Source organism: Salmo salar, chromosome 26 (assembly GCF_965601325.2).
Source record: "Salmo salar chromosome 26, fSalSal1, whole genome shotgun sequence".
NCBI lineage: Eukaryota > Metazoa > Chordata > Actinopteri > Salmoniformes > Salmonidae > Salmo > Salmo salar.
The window spans coordinates 23832563-23845323 of NC_138316.1; positions in this window are offsets into that span (position 1 = coordinate 23832563).

The following is a 12761-nucleotide window of genomic DNA, read 5'->3' on the forward strand; positions in this document are numbered from 1 at the left end:
TGAGGTGGGAGGGCTGATGAATACATGTGGATGGGAGATCTGCTTCAATTGGCCCAATAGTTTTCTGTTGAGGGATAGCATACCGTGTGCTGTACAGTATGGGCTTTGTGCGGTAAGATACAGTTTATCTGTGTGGTGGACAGAGACCACAGGTCATACAAGGACAGAGTTTGTGAAATGTGGAATATGTTTATTGTCATGAATTGTGAGCTGAACATATAGATGCTATGGTATTTTTCAACATACAGTAGCAGGGATTAGAATTTTTCTAAATTCCATTTTCCCAGTCAATTGGTTGAGGATACATGCTAATTTATATGCAAATGATTCATTCCCTCACTGTAGTGTCTGCATTATGAAGCAGCATACTATATGCCAACACAACCCATAACAGGTATCATAACACATTACCCCTATCATCAGTCATAATACAACAGTCTACTGTGTATGTTCATCCAGGCTCTTTTCTCCGTGTTCAGTGAGGCGTGGCCCGTGCCTGGCCCAGGCCAAATGAGCACATACCAGCGTGCCATGATTTGGCCCCCCTGCCTCTCTCTCATTTCATTTGATCCTGTAGTGCTGCCAGTCTCAGCCCGCGCTCCCGGAGACACACTCACCAGATTAATGCCCCTTAATTAACAGTACAAAGTGACTAATTGGGGAGCATGTCAGAGGTATGTGTATAATTTGCACATCAGTAATGATAAGTTTGGGGAGATCCCCAGTGTCAAGAACACATCTAATTGCATCAGGGAATTATAGATACTGGTTGTTAATGCCACGGTAATTATACAGACATAGAGGGGGCACACACACACACACACACACACACATACACACACACACACACACTCACAAGCATACACACACACACACACAAATGTGCGTATACAAACATACACACACACACACAAGCACTGAAATGGTTGCTATACCGGTGTTTTACATATAATCTCTAAGCTAAAAATATCAGTAAAGTTCTGTGTTTGCCTAAACATTCCACAGGCTAAACTGCAATTAACAGCAGCGCTTTACCACACCTGATATTGTCCTTCTCTTCCCAACCTAATATTAATAAACCAACCAAATATTCATTAACCAGTGCAGGGCCAAACAAGTTAAAAACAAGAACCAATCATTAAATGACAGTTATTAGTTATTAGTGATTTTGTTCTTGTCAGTAGAAACCAGTTACCCAGTATGTGTAATTCCTAGCTACCATTACTGAAGCATTGAAGAATAAGATATGGTTAACCACAAAACATGGAAACATACAGTTGTTCAGAGACAGTCAACCATAGGCCTATCAATACCTGGCCAAATCTAAGGCTGTATGTGTGTGTGTGTGCGGGTGTGCATACCTCTTAGTGTATATGTGTGGGTGTACATACCTCTTATTGTATATGTGTGGGTGTGCATACCTCTTATTGTATATGTGTGGGTGTGCATACCTCTTAGTGTATATGTGTGGGTGTGCATACCTCATAGTGTATATTTGCGGGTGTGCATACCTCTTATTGTATATGTGTGGGTGTGCATACCTCTTAGTGTATATGTGTGGGTGTACATACCTCTTAGTGTATATGTGTGGGTGTGCATACCTCTATTTGTATATGTGTGGGTGTGCGTACACATGTGTTTGTGTGTGCATGAATCTGTGCCCTGTAAAAATGGCTGCTGTATGGGCAATTGCCAGACAGTCTGTTGCCAGACAGTCTGTGGCCACACAGAGAGAAGCAGCAGGGGCCCGACTCTTCCCCTAGTTTACAGCCCTCTGTGGAAGGAGGCTCATTCTCTCCCCTGACTGTCTGCTCCTGCTGCTGCTGGCTGCACTCTTTATTTTGCTGCTTATGCTACGGACGCTAATATTAGATCAGCCGAGACTATTGCTCAATAGAAAATGCTTTATGCTCGTTAAAATAATTGCTCTCAGTTTTCCAACCAATAAAATTGCCTTTGTAATTTGGTGAGGAATGTATCTTCTGAGACAATCACTCTCAGGCCGGAGCGATGGCAACAGTTTTAATTAGTGGCATCGGATTTCCACTGAAATGAATCCTGGGTTCTGCGCATAGCGGTAATTGCTGGATAATAGTCTTATTAATTCTGCCACACTAAAGGGGGTGAACAACAGCTCCACACCCCTCGCACCTCTTCGGGGTAATTTGGGCATTCCTACTTAATGGAATTCCGATCCAATGAATACTTGGCTACTCATTTTATGCAAGCACTCTCTCTCCAAAGGATGGAAACATGGGTGACTGCCGGGAGCATCCCGCTGTTCGGCTCACAAAGGCCGGGGCTCCCTTAGTCCCGCTGAAGAATTCCGGAGTGCCACGGGGCTGCCGGCCCACGCTGGTCGCCGCGGTGGGCTTTCACAGGAGTGGACCTCGCTGTTGTAATCCCATAATCCTGCTGCACAGGGGTCGGGGAGAGGGGGGAGGGGGAGTGGGGGGAGAGAGCTTTAATTAAGATCTGGAGTAGTGGAGGTGAGGGGGAGAAAGGAGACGTGTGGGGGTGAGAAGGGGGAACCATGTCAGGTTGACTTTGCGATGCAGAGTGAGAGGGCTACTTGTTCAGGGAAGGGGCAGCTCCACATTACTCCTGGTCCCTCATTGTTCCTTTATATTCAGAGAGTCTCTTACATTCAAGCCTCTACGTGGTCTGTGGTCAGAAATAACAGTGTGTGTCTTAATGTTCTCCCCAAACCAGCTGGATCACAAAATAGGTCTCATGCTTATGTATTTTACAAACATGTTCAACATGTACATTTGTCTAAAGTGGATTCAATTTAAAGTACTTACATTTTAATAACAGTTAACATGCTGTGAGTAAAATAAACAATATTTTTCTAGCCTCTGCAGTTGGGTTTGAGTTCCTTCAGGGGATCATATAATTCCATTGTTGACCACATGAGGCCACTGTCCTGTGTCGATGTGTGTTGTTCGTTTAATATGCTAAACCCTGTAGAAGAGGAATGGTTTACATTCCAAAATGGTGAAAGTCACACTGTGGAGCTTCAGATGTTGTCAAACTCCATCCTTCTTGCTATCATTTTGTAGAAGCATTGTCTCTAAGTAAAATTAATCATAACACATTTGTCATTCAATTCATTATTTGTAAATAAGAATGTGTTCTTAAATGACTTCATGATGATATTTTGTACGGGTGATCGTTTTAATGAGATTTATGAATCTTCTTGTTAGCCACATGGATATCTGTTCAGTGAATTTGATCTTGTCATGTTTTGGGGAATTATTTGCAGCCGATTTAATGCATAATACTGCTTATTTCTGTGTTTATGTACATGTGAGAATTAAGCCTAGTATTCAGCTAGCATATAATAAGTCCTACTCGTTGGTCTTTTCCTTCTATATTTCAGTTTTACTCATTTCAGTCACTATTACTGTATCTACGAAGCGGCGGCAATAAATTATCCTTCAACACTACAGTAGCTGTACCGGGTTTATCTATCTGCTAAGCTTAAAAAGGGGACTCTTTTGCGAGGGGCAGAATAAATATGGTAATTATATATAAATGGATCATTGTATTTGATGTGTCCTAATGTGCAATGGTAGTAAAAAGCATAATACTAATGCTGTGCTGTAGAACCTGGTCTAAAATGTAATGTTACAGGGCCAACTCTCACTCGGTCTCTCCGTAATGAAATGACATCATTTCAGTACAAATCCCTTTACTTCCCCCACCTGGCCCCTCTCCCTCAGTGAGATTTCATTTCCTGCAGTTAGCCTGTATTATTGCCTCCTCTCCGGGGCTATTGATTTTACTGAATATGGTTATCACAATGCAAAAGCCTGCTAGCTCTCCAACCATTCATTCTACAGCATCTCACAGCAACCAATCTCCTCTCAGATCTGCATTAAGTTTAGCTGGAAAACATTCATTTCTGTTTAGACGATCAATATTTCTTACAGACTAATTGGAATATTATTAATCTAATATGATTGTAACATTTTGTGTAATATGGATGTTCTACTCTTAGGAAAGTAGGGGAAATAGCTAAACAATTGTTTGAATATTGGGCTTTCAGCAGTGTGTGTGTGTGTGTGTGTGTGTGTGTGTGTGTGTGTGTGTGTGTGTGTGTGTGTGTGTGTGTGTGTGTGTGTGTGTGTGTGTGTGTGTGTGTGTGTGTGTGTGTGTGTGTGTGTGTGTGTGTGTGTGCACATGGGCGTGCATGGGCGTGCACATTCTGCATCTATATGTTAACCGATGTGTGTGAATAGGATTTGCACTTATATATTATCTTCTGTAATGCAGCGATAGTTATGGACCCAATGAGAGTCCAATTATTTGTCCTTCAGGTTACTCCAGCTCCCTTCCACACCATTCCCAGCTGAGAGTTTGTCAGGGCAGGGCGTAGGTAGGTCGGGGTACTGAGGGGCCTCCAGGGCCAGGAAGCAGGAAGCACCTGGGGTCTTCTTGGGGTCCTCCTGGAGCCGGCAGATACGCCCGGCCTGCTTTAATACAATCACACACTGACAGCAGGGCGACCTCAGCTCTGCCTGATGGATATTGCTCTTGTCAACACCGTGCCACAGATCCCAGGCTCTCCTATCAGGAGCATGACCTTGCCCACTGTTTGCGTTTGTGTGTACATGAGTGTGATGTGTGTGCGTCTGTGTATGTATGTGTGTACATGTGTCTTTGTATCCAGTATGTGTGTGGAGGGAATAGATCTGAGTGTGGCCCCTCTGATGACCTACTTCAGTTTCATCATGTTGGCTTTGTGTGGCATTGTCCACATTCCCCTGATGACAGATAGACAGGAGGGGGATGCTGTCTGTTTTGCCCCACACACAGATTCATCGAGCAGGTGCTTCACTTTGGGCACTTCCTTAGAGGTTTCCACCACTTCTGGTGTACCCTTTTGATCTTGACCTTTGATCTTGACCCCTTTGAGTATGGTGATCTTGACTTGTATCATTTATTAGCTCCTTTATGCATTAATACAGCTGTTGACTTCTGTGAGAGTACCAGGGCAATGTCACCACCGACCACATGACATGAATCAAAATCAAATCAAATGTATTTATATAGCCCTTCGTACATCAGCTGATATCTCAAAGTGCTGTACAGAAACCCAGCCTAAAACCCCAAACAGCAAGCAATGCATGTAAAAGAAGCACGGTGGCTAGGAAAAACTCCCTAGGAAAAACTCCCTAGAAAGGCCAAAAACCTAGGAAGAAACCTAGAGAGGAACCAGGCTATGAGGGGTGGCCAGTCCTCTTCTGGCTGTGCAGGGTGGATATTATAACAGAACATGGTCAAGATGTTAAAATGTTCATAAATGACCAGCATGGTCAAATAATAATAATCATAGTAGTTGTCGAGGGTGCAACAAGCACGTCCAGTGAACATGACACTAAACAGGTAACACATTAACTCTCCATGGACTGGATCCATCAAATCATTGTGACACAGTTCATACTGACAAAACAGGTTATCACACAGGAAAGGTCCAATGCTAAAGTCATTTGTACATAGCAACATAACATACTGTATATAGGTAAAAATATGCTGTAGATAATCAGACTACTCTTCTATCAGTCAGACCACCTCTCATATCAGTCAGGTTATCAAAGGGGAGACCCTATGTCATAGTGCCTGTATGTTATCATAAACCTGACATAACCTGACATATAGAGATCCAATGTCATCCACACAACGGTATCCTCACTGTAATTGCAGATTGCTAAAATGAAAGGTTCATTTCCCTAACTACCCTCATCAGATCAGATGTATCTATCCCCTATCTATCTCCATACATACAGGTACAGACACAGTTACATCAGGCGTGACAGGGAGCACACTCTCTCCCAGGTATATGTCAGAGGATGACTGTGAGCCTCGGGTGTTCCCTGGAGTTGTGCTTTGCTCTGCATTGGGAACCTTTGAGATGTCATTAGATTTTATCACCCTGTAAAAGAATGCTGTTAGGGCCAGCCGTGCGTGTCATGTGATTACAGCATGGTATTCTGAAGGGGCAATAAGAGAGAGGCATCTCTGGTTGGGGAAGAGGCAGGGATCTGGAATAAAGGGGCTTGGTTGTATTTCAGTGGGATAAAGAACACGTAAGAGTTATCGCAGTAAACCTTCAGTTTCACTATGAGCTGCAGGTACAGTATTACAGCTAATCTGAGGGGCAGTCTGAGTGGGACTTCAATCTGAGATTTTATGTCTAGCAGTTCAGCACCTACATTACTACACCAGGAGGTTTCTGCTGTTATACCTAGGATGTTATATTGTGTTTGTCATGTGCTAGGTTACATCGATATTCAATATTGTTATGAGTAGCTTTCATGGGCAAGCTACAGTAGAGGCTCCAATGGGAAATGGTAGGCCTGTAAATGATTTCACCAACATGTATTAAGTCAGAGAGCTAGAGTGATTCTCTGGCCTCCGTGTGAGGAAGAAGAGGATTCACTGAAAACCCCCAATAATTAGCTGATCTGATGTAAGGCTGATGGTAAAACTAAACTACATTACATTTACCACTCATTCTAAAGGCTCACAAACCCACAGCTAAACGGATAAAAGCAGGGCCTTAGAATGAAACAGAAATACATTTAGTCTCCTTCTGAGTGCTGAATACAGAAACTCAAAGCGAACGGGTTGTAAATTAGGAGATTCATTCATTACGCCGACTGTGAAGCTTGGTAGTATCAGTTGATAAGAGCAGGTTGAACACTGGATGATTCCCCAGTGCCCAGGCGGGATTACTCCCCTAATCTCTTCTGTCACATCCAGTGATGGCCCAAATCTCCCCTCGCTCTGAGGGGCGTTCAACCTGTCAATTCAAATGAGCAGGGTCTTAACCAACACCTCTCTCACACTCGCAGAGCACTCACATGCACCGAGACTTGTTTAACATAGGCCACGTAGTGTCTGCTAGCGGCATGCATGCTAAAGCCAGGAGATCAGAAACTCACTCCAATGAGGGGCAGGGTATTCAGGTTTAGGCTTGATGTTCCCTTTAAAATATAATTTGTGTGTCAGCCTGTGAACATGTGTGTGTGTGCATGTACAGTATGTGTGATATGTGTTGTGTGTGTGTGTGTGCGCGTGCGCGTGCGCATGTTTTTGTCCCATGTGTACTGTAAGTTCAACTTTATAAACTTCAACTACCAAAAGGGCTTGATGAGACTGACAACCATCAAACCACAAACATATTTACAAGACATTACAACATAGCAACTGCATTCTTCCTTATGACTCAAAGATACATCTCATTATTAGTTTCAACGGAATATCCCTGTAAATGTTGAGGAAACTACACAGAGTTGAGATAACACGTACAGTAGATATACCCATAACTTGGAAGTTTTTTGAAAGCCAAGCCCATGATTCCATGGGATATAAGAGTACTGACAAAGTGTTGCTCTTCTAATCTGCAGGTAGGGTTAAGGGTCTGAGGGTAGGAACACTGCGGCTCTTATCATTATCATAAATCATAGTATTTAGTCATTCAATATCACGCTGTCCCCCAGGACCATAATCTGTTTACAGGAGCGCTGTAGCTTTACATAGCACCTCCAAATCCATACTGAATGCATTTTTAATTGGTAAATAAATGCAAAATGCATGCTAACAGGCAACTGTAGTGGTGCTCCTGAATGCTTGAATATCATTCTGAACATGATGTGCCCATTATGGATTTTGTATCAATGTGTGTTTCCAAGGTGATTTATAATATGCAAAGTCTCCAGTCTTTTGAGGAAGCATCATGGATACTCTGGAACTGACATATTATTTCATCTAGCCCTTGTACAATGTCCAAAATCTAGACTGAAATGTGATGCCTTGTATACCTGTGAACCAAATAAAATGTGATCCAAATTGTTTTTTAAAACATAAAGTTTTAACCTGACCATTATGAAGGGATGAGAAATAGCATTGTTTTAAATTGTAATGTATTTAATTGCTTTTAAGAGAGTTTACAAATCAAGCAACATAACAAATAAGAATATAAACAAAGTACAATATAACAAAAGTGCCATAATAAAACAGTGGTATGTATAACAGATATGTCAGATACATTAGTAAAGCCAATGTATGATGACAGTTCCTTAATTCTTTCTCATTTTAATCAATTGTACAACAGAGAAGGACAGTGCTAGGTGTCAAATCCTAACAATGCCCAATCTCATATTTATATGAGTAGGGCACCAGGTCAAGCATAAACCCTGGGTAGAGGGGCTGATTGAATGTGGTCTGGAATGTATACAGGTGTGTCACTGTGTCAGAGGAGACTCTGTAGAAGGACAAAATGCCGGCCGGACAGTTCAGATAAACCTACTCTTTTGGCGGGTTGGGAGTCTCCCTGGGGTTTAAGGGAGTTGTTGGCGGGTGGGACTGTCATCGACGTGTATGTAGGTGGCAAGGAAGTCAGGCGCAGGAGAAACCAACTTAGTATAACTGGAGTTATTTAACCTGTTAGGGCTAGGGGGCAGTATTGACACGGCCGGATAAAAAATGTACCCGATTTAATCTGGTTACTACTCCTGCCCAGTAACTAGAATATGCATATAATTATTGGCTTTGGATAGAAAACACCCTAAAGTTTCTAAAACTGTTTGAATGGTGTCTGTGAGTATAACAGAACTCAAATGGCAGGCCAAAACCTGAGAAGATTCCATGCAGGAAGTGGCCTGTCTGACAAGTTGTGTTTCATCTTGGCACTTTTTATTGAAGACTGAGGATCTTTGCTCTAACGTGACACTTCCTACGGCTCCCATAGGCTCTCAGAGCCCGGGAAAAAGCTGAACGATATCGAGGCAGCCTCTGGCTGAAACACATTACCGCTTTTGGCAAGTGGCCGATCAGAGTACTATGGGCTTAGGCGCGTGCCCGAGTCGACCGAATGCTTTATTTTCTTTCGTCTGTTTACCTAAACGCAGATTCCCGGTCGGAATATTATCGCTTTTTTATGAGAGAAAAATGGCATAAAAATGTATTTTAAACAGCGGTTGACATGCTTCGAAGTACGGTAATGGAATATTTAGAAATGTATTGTCACGAATTGCGCCATGCTCGTCACCCTTATTTACCCTTTCGGATAGTGTTTTGAATGCACGAACAAAACGCCGCTGTTTGGATATAACTATGGATTATTTTGAACCAAACCAACATTTGTTATTGAAGTAGAAGCCCTGGGAGTGCATTCTGACGAAGACAGCAAAGGTAATAACATTTTTCTTATAGTAAATGTGACTTTGCTGAGTGCTAAACTTGCTGGGTGTCTAAATAGCTAGCCCTGTGATGCCGGGCTATCTACTGAGAATATTGCAAAATGTGCTTTCACCGAAAAGCTATTTTAAAATCGGACATATCGAGTGCATAGAGGAGTTCTGTATCTATAATTCTTAAAACAATTGTTATGCTTTTTGTGAACGTTTATTGTGAGTAATTTAGTAAATTCACCGGCAGTGTTCGGTGGGAATGCTAGTCACATGCTAGTCACATGCTAATGTAAAAAGCTGTTTTTTGATATAAATATGAACTTGATTGAACAAAACATGCATGTATTGTATAACATAATGTCCTAGGCTTGTCATCTGATGAAGATCATCAAAGGTTAGTGCTGCATTTAGCTGTGGTTTGGGTTTATGTGACATTATATGCTAGCTTGAAAAATGGGTGTCTGATTATTTCTGGCTGGGTACTCTGCTGACATAATCTAATGTTTTGCTTTCGTTGTAAAGCCTTTTTGAAATCGGACAGTGTGGTTAGATTAACGAGAGTCTTGTCTTTAAAATGGTGTAAAATAGTCATATGTTTGAAAAATTGAAGTTTTTGCATTTTTTGGGTTTTTGAATAACGCGCCACGGGATTACACTGGCTGTTACGTAGGTGGGACGATTTGGTGCCACCTACCCTAGAGAGGTTAATAAAGAATAAACAAACATGAACTCCAAAACCAACGTACATAAAAATAACATGGGTAAAAAATACCCGTAGCTCACCAATACAAAATACATGAAACCGATAACAAACAAAACAATCTCGGACAAGGACATGAGGGAAAACAGAGGGTTAAATACACAACATGTAATGAATGTTATTGAAATCAGGTGTGTAGTAAAACCAGACAAAACCAATGGAAAATGAAAAATGGATCAGTGATGGCTAGAAGACCGGTTACGTCGACTGCCGTGCACCACCCGAACAAGGAGGGGCATCAACTTCGGCAGAAGTCGTGACAGGGAGAGGTATATCATCCTCTTCCATGTTTTTCTTTCTCTCTTTGAACGAATACAACATCACCCGGTTGGAATATTATCGCTATTTTACGAAAAAAATCGCATAAAAATGGATTTTTAAACAGTGTTTGACATGCTTCGAAGTACGTTAATGGAATATTTTGAAATTTTTTGTCACGAAATGCGCTCGCACGTCACCCTTTGGATAGTTACCTGAACACATGAACAAAACGGAGCTATTTCAATATAACTATGGATTATTTCGAACCAAAACAACATTTGTTGTTGAAGTAGAAGTCCTGGGAGTGCATTCTGACGAAGAACAGCAAAGGTAATCCAATTTTTCTTATAGTAAATCTGAGTTTGGTGAGGGCCAAACTTTGTGGGTGTCAAATTAGCTAGCCGTGATGGCCGGGCTATCTACTCAGAATATTGCAAAATGTGCTTTTGCCGAAAAGCTATTTTAAAATCTGACACCGCGATTGCATAAAGGAGTTCTGTATCTATAATTCTTAAAATAATTGTTATGTATTTTGTGAACGTTAATCGTGAGTAATTAAGTAAATTCACCAGAAGTTTGCGGTGGGTATGCTAGTTCTGAACATCACATGCTAATGTAAAAAGCTGATTTTTTATATAAATATGAACTTGATTGAACAAAACATGAATTGTATAACATAATGTCCTAGGAGTGTCATCTGATGAAGATCATCAAAGGTTAGTGCTGCATTTAGCTGTGGTTTTGGTTTTTGTGACATATAGGCTTGCTTTGAAAATGGCTGTGTGATTATCTTTGGCAGGGTACTCTCCTGACATAATCTAATGTTTGCTTTCGCTGTAAAGCCTTTTTAAATCGGACAGTGTGGTTAGATTAACGAGAGTCTTGTCTTTAAAATGGTGTAAAATAGTCATATGTTTGAGAAATTGAAGTTATAGCATTTTTGAGGTATTTGTATTTCGCGCCACGTGATTCCACTGGCTGTTGACTAGGTGGGACGCAAGCGTCCAGGGAGATTAACTCAATCGGCGTGGCGATCAGAAGTAGCGGCTTACTGTACCCCACCATAATTTTATTGAGACCTCGATAATCAATGCACTGGCGCAGACCTCCATCCTTCTTCACAAAAAAGAAACTTGAGGAGACGTGTGAAATGGAGGGCCGAATGTACCCCTGACGCAGGGATTCGGAGACATATGTCTCCATAGCCACCGTCTCCTCTTGCGACAGGGGATACACGTGACTCCTGGGAAGTGCAGCGTCTATCACGAGATTTATCGCACAATCCCCCTGTCGATGGGGTGGTAATTGAGTCGCCTTTGGCATTTTCGGGGGGAATGCGCACGGTGGAGACCTGGTCTGGACTTTCCACCATAGTAGCACCAACGGAAACCCCTACCTGAGCACTCTCGGGACCACCCCGTGCGAGCGCTCAGTGGCCAAGAAAAAGTGGGGTTATGACAAATTAACCAAGGGAGACACAGCACCACGGGATACGCAGGAGTATCCATAAGGAAAATACACATTTTTTCCTTGTGACCCCCCTGCGTCACCATACTCAAAGGAGCTGTGACCTCCCTGATTATCCCTGACCCTAATGGTCGACTATCTAAGGTGTGAACGGGGAACGGCACTTCCACGGGTACAATGCGGATCCCTAAACTATGAGCAAAAGCTTGATCAATGAAATTCCCAGCCGCGCCTGAATCTACTAGTGCCTTATGCAGGGAAAAATCAGGAAAAGTAACAGACACAAACATAAGTGCAACAGAGGGCTCTGGATGAGAATGGAGCCTACTCACCTGGGGTGGCGCCAGAGCGCCCTGCCTGTTACCTCAATTCCCAGAGGAACCCACCCGGCACCGACCAGCAGTGTGACCTCTGCGGCCACAGATGGTGCACGAGCGGGAACCCCCTCCGGTCTCCCTGTGCACCCCCTCTCCCAATTCCCTGGGTCTAGGAGAGGGGGTGCGGGAGGATGGAACCACCAGACCCTGATCTGGACATCTGCGAGCAGCCAGCAGGTTGTCCAGCCGGATGGACAGATCCACCAGCTGGTCGAAGGTGAGGGTGGTGTCTCTGCAGGCCAGCTCCTGATGGATGTCCTCACACAGACTACAGCGGTAATGGTCAATTAGGGCCCTGTGATTCCATCCCGCACCGGCTGCCAGGGTCCTGAACTCCAGGGCAAAATCCTGGACGCTCCTCATCTCCTGCCTCAGATGGTAGAGGCGCTCACCCACCGCTCTGCCCTCGGGTGGATGGTCAAGGACTGCCCGAAAACGGCGGGTGAACTCTTCATAATGGTCCAACACCGCATCTCCTCCTCCACACACAGTGCTGGCCCAATCCAGGGCTCTCCCGGTGAGGCACGAGACGAGGGCGAAACTCTTCTCATGGTCAGATGGAACTGGATGGACCGTGGCCAGGAAAAAGTCTAATTGGAGTAGGAAACCCCAGCAGGTGGCAGCACTTCCGTCGTACCCCTGAGGCATGGATTGACAAATGCCACCGGGTTCAGGTTGAGAAGGGGCGCTCAGGAT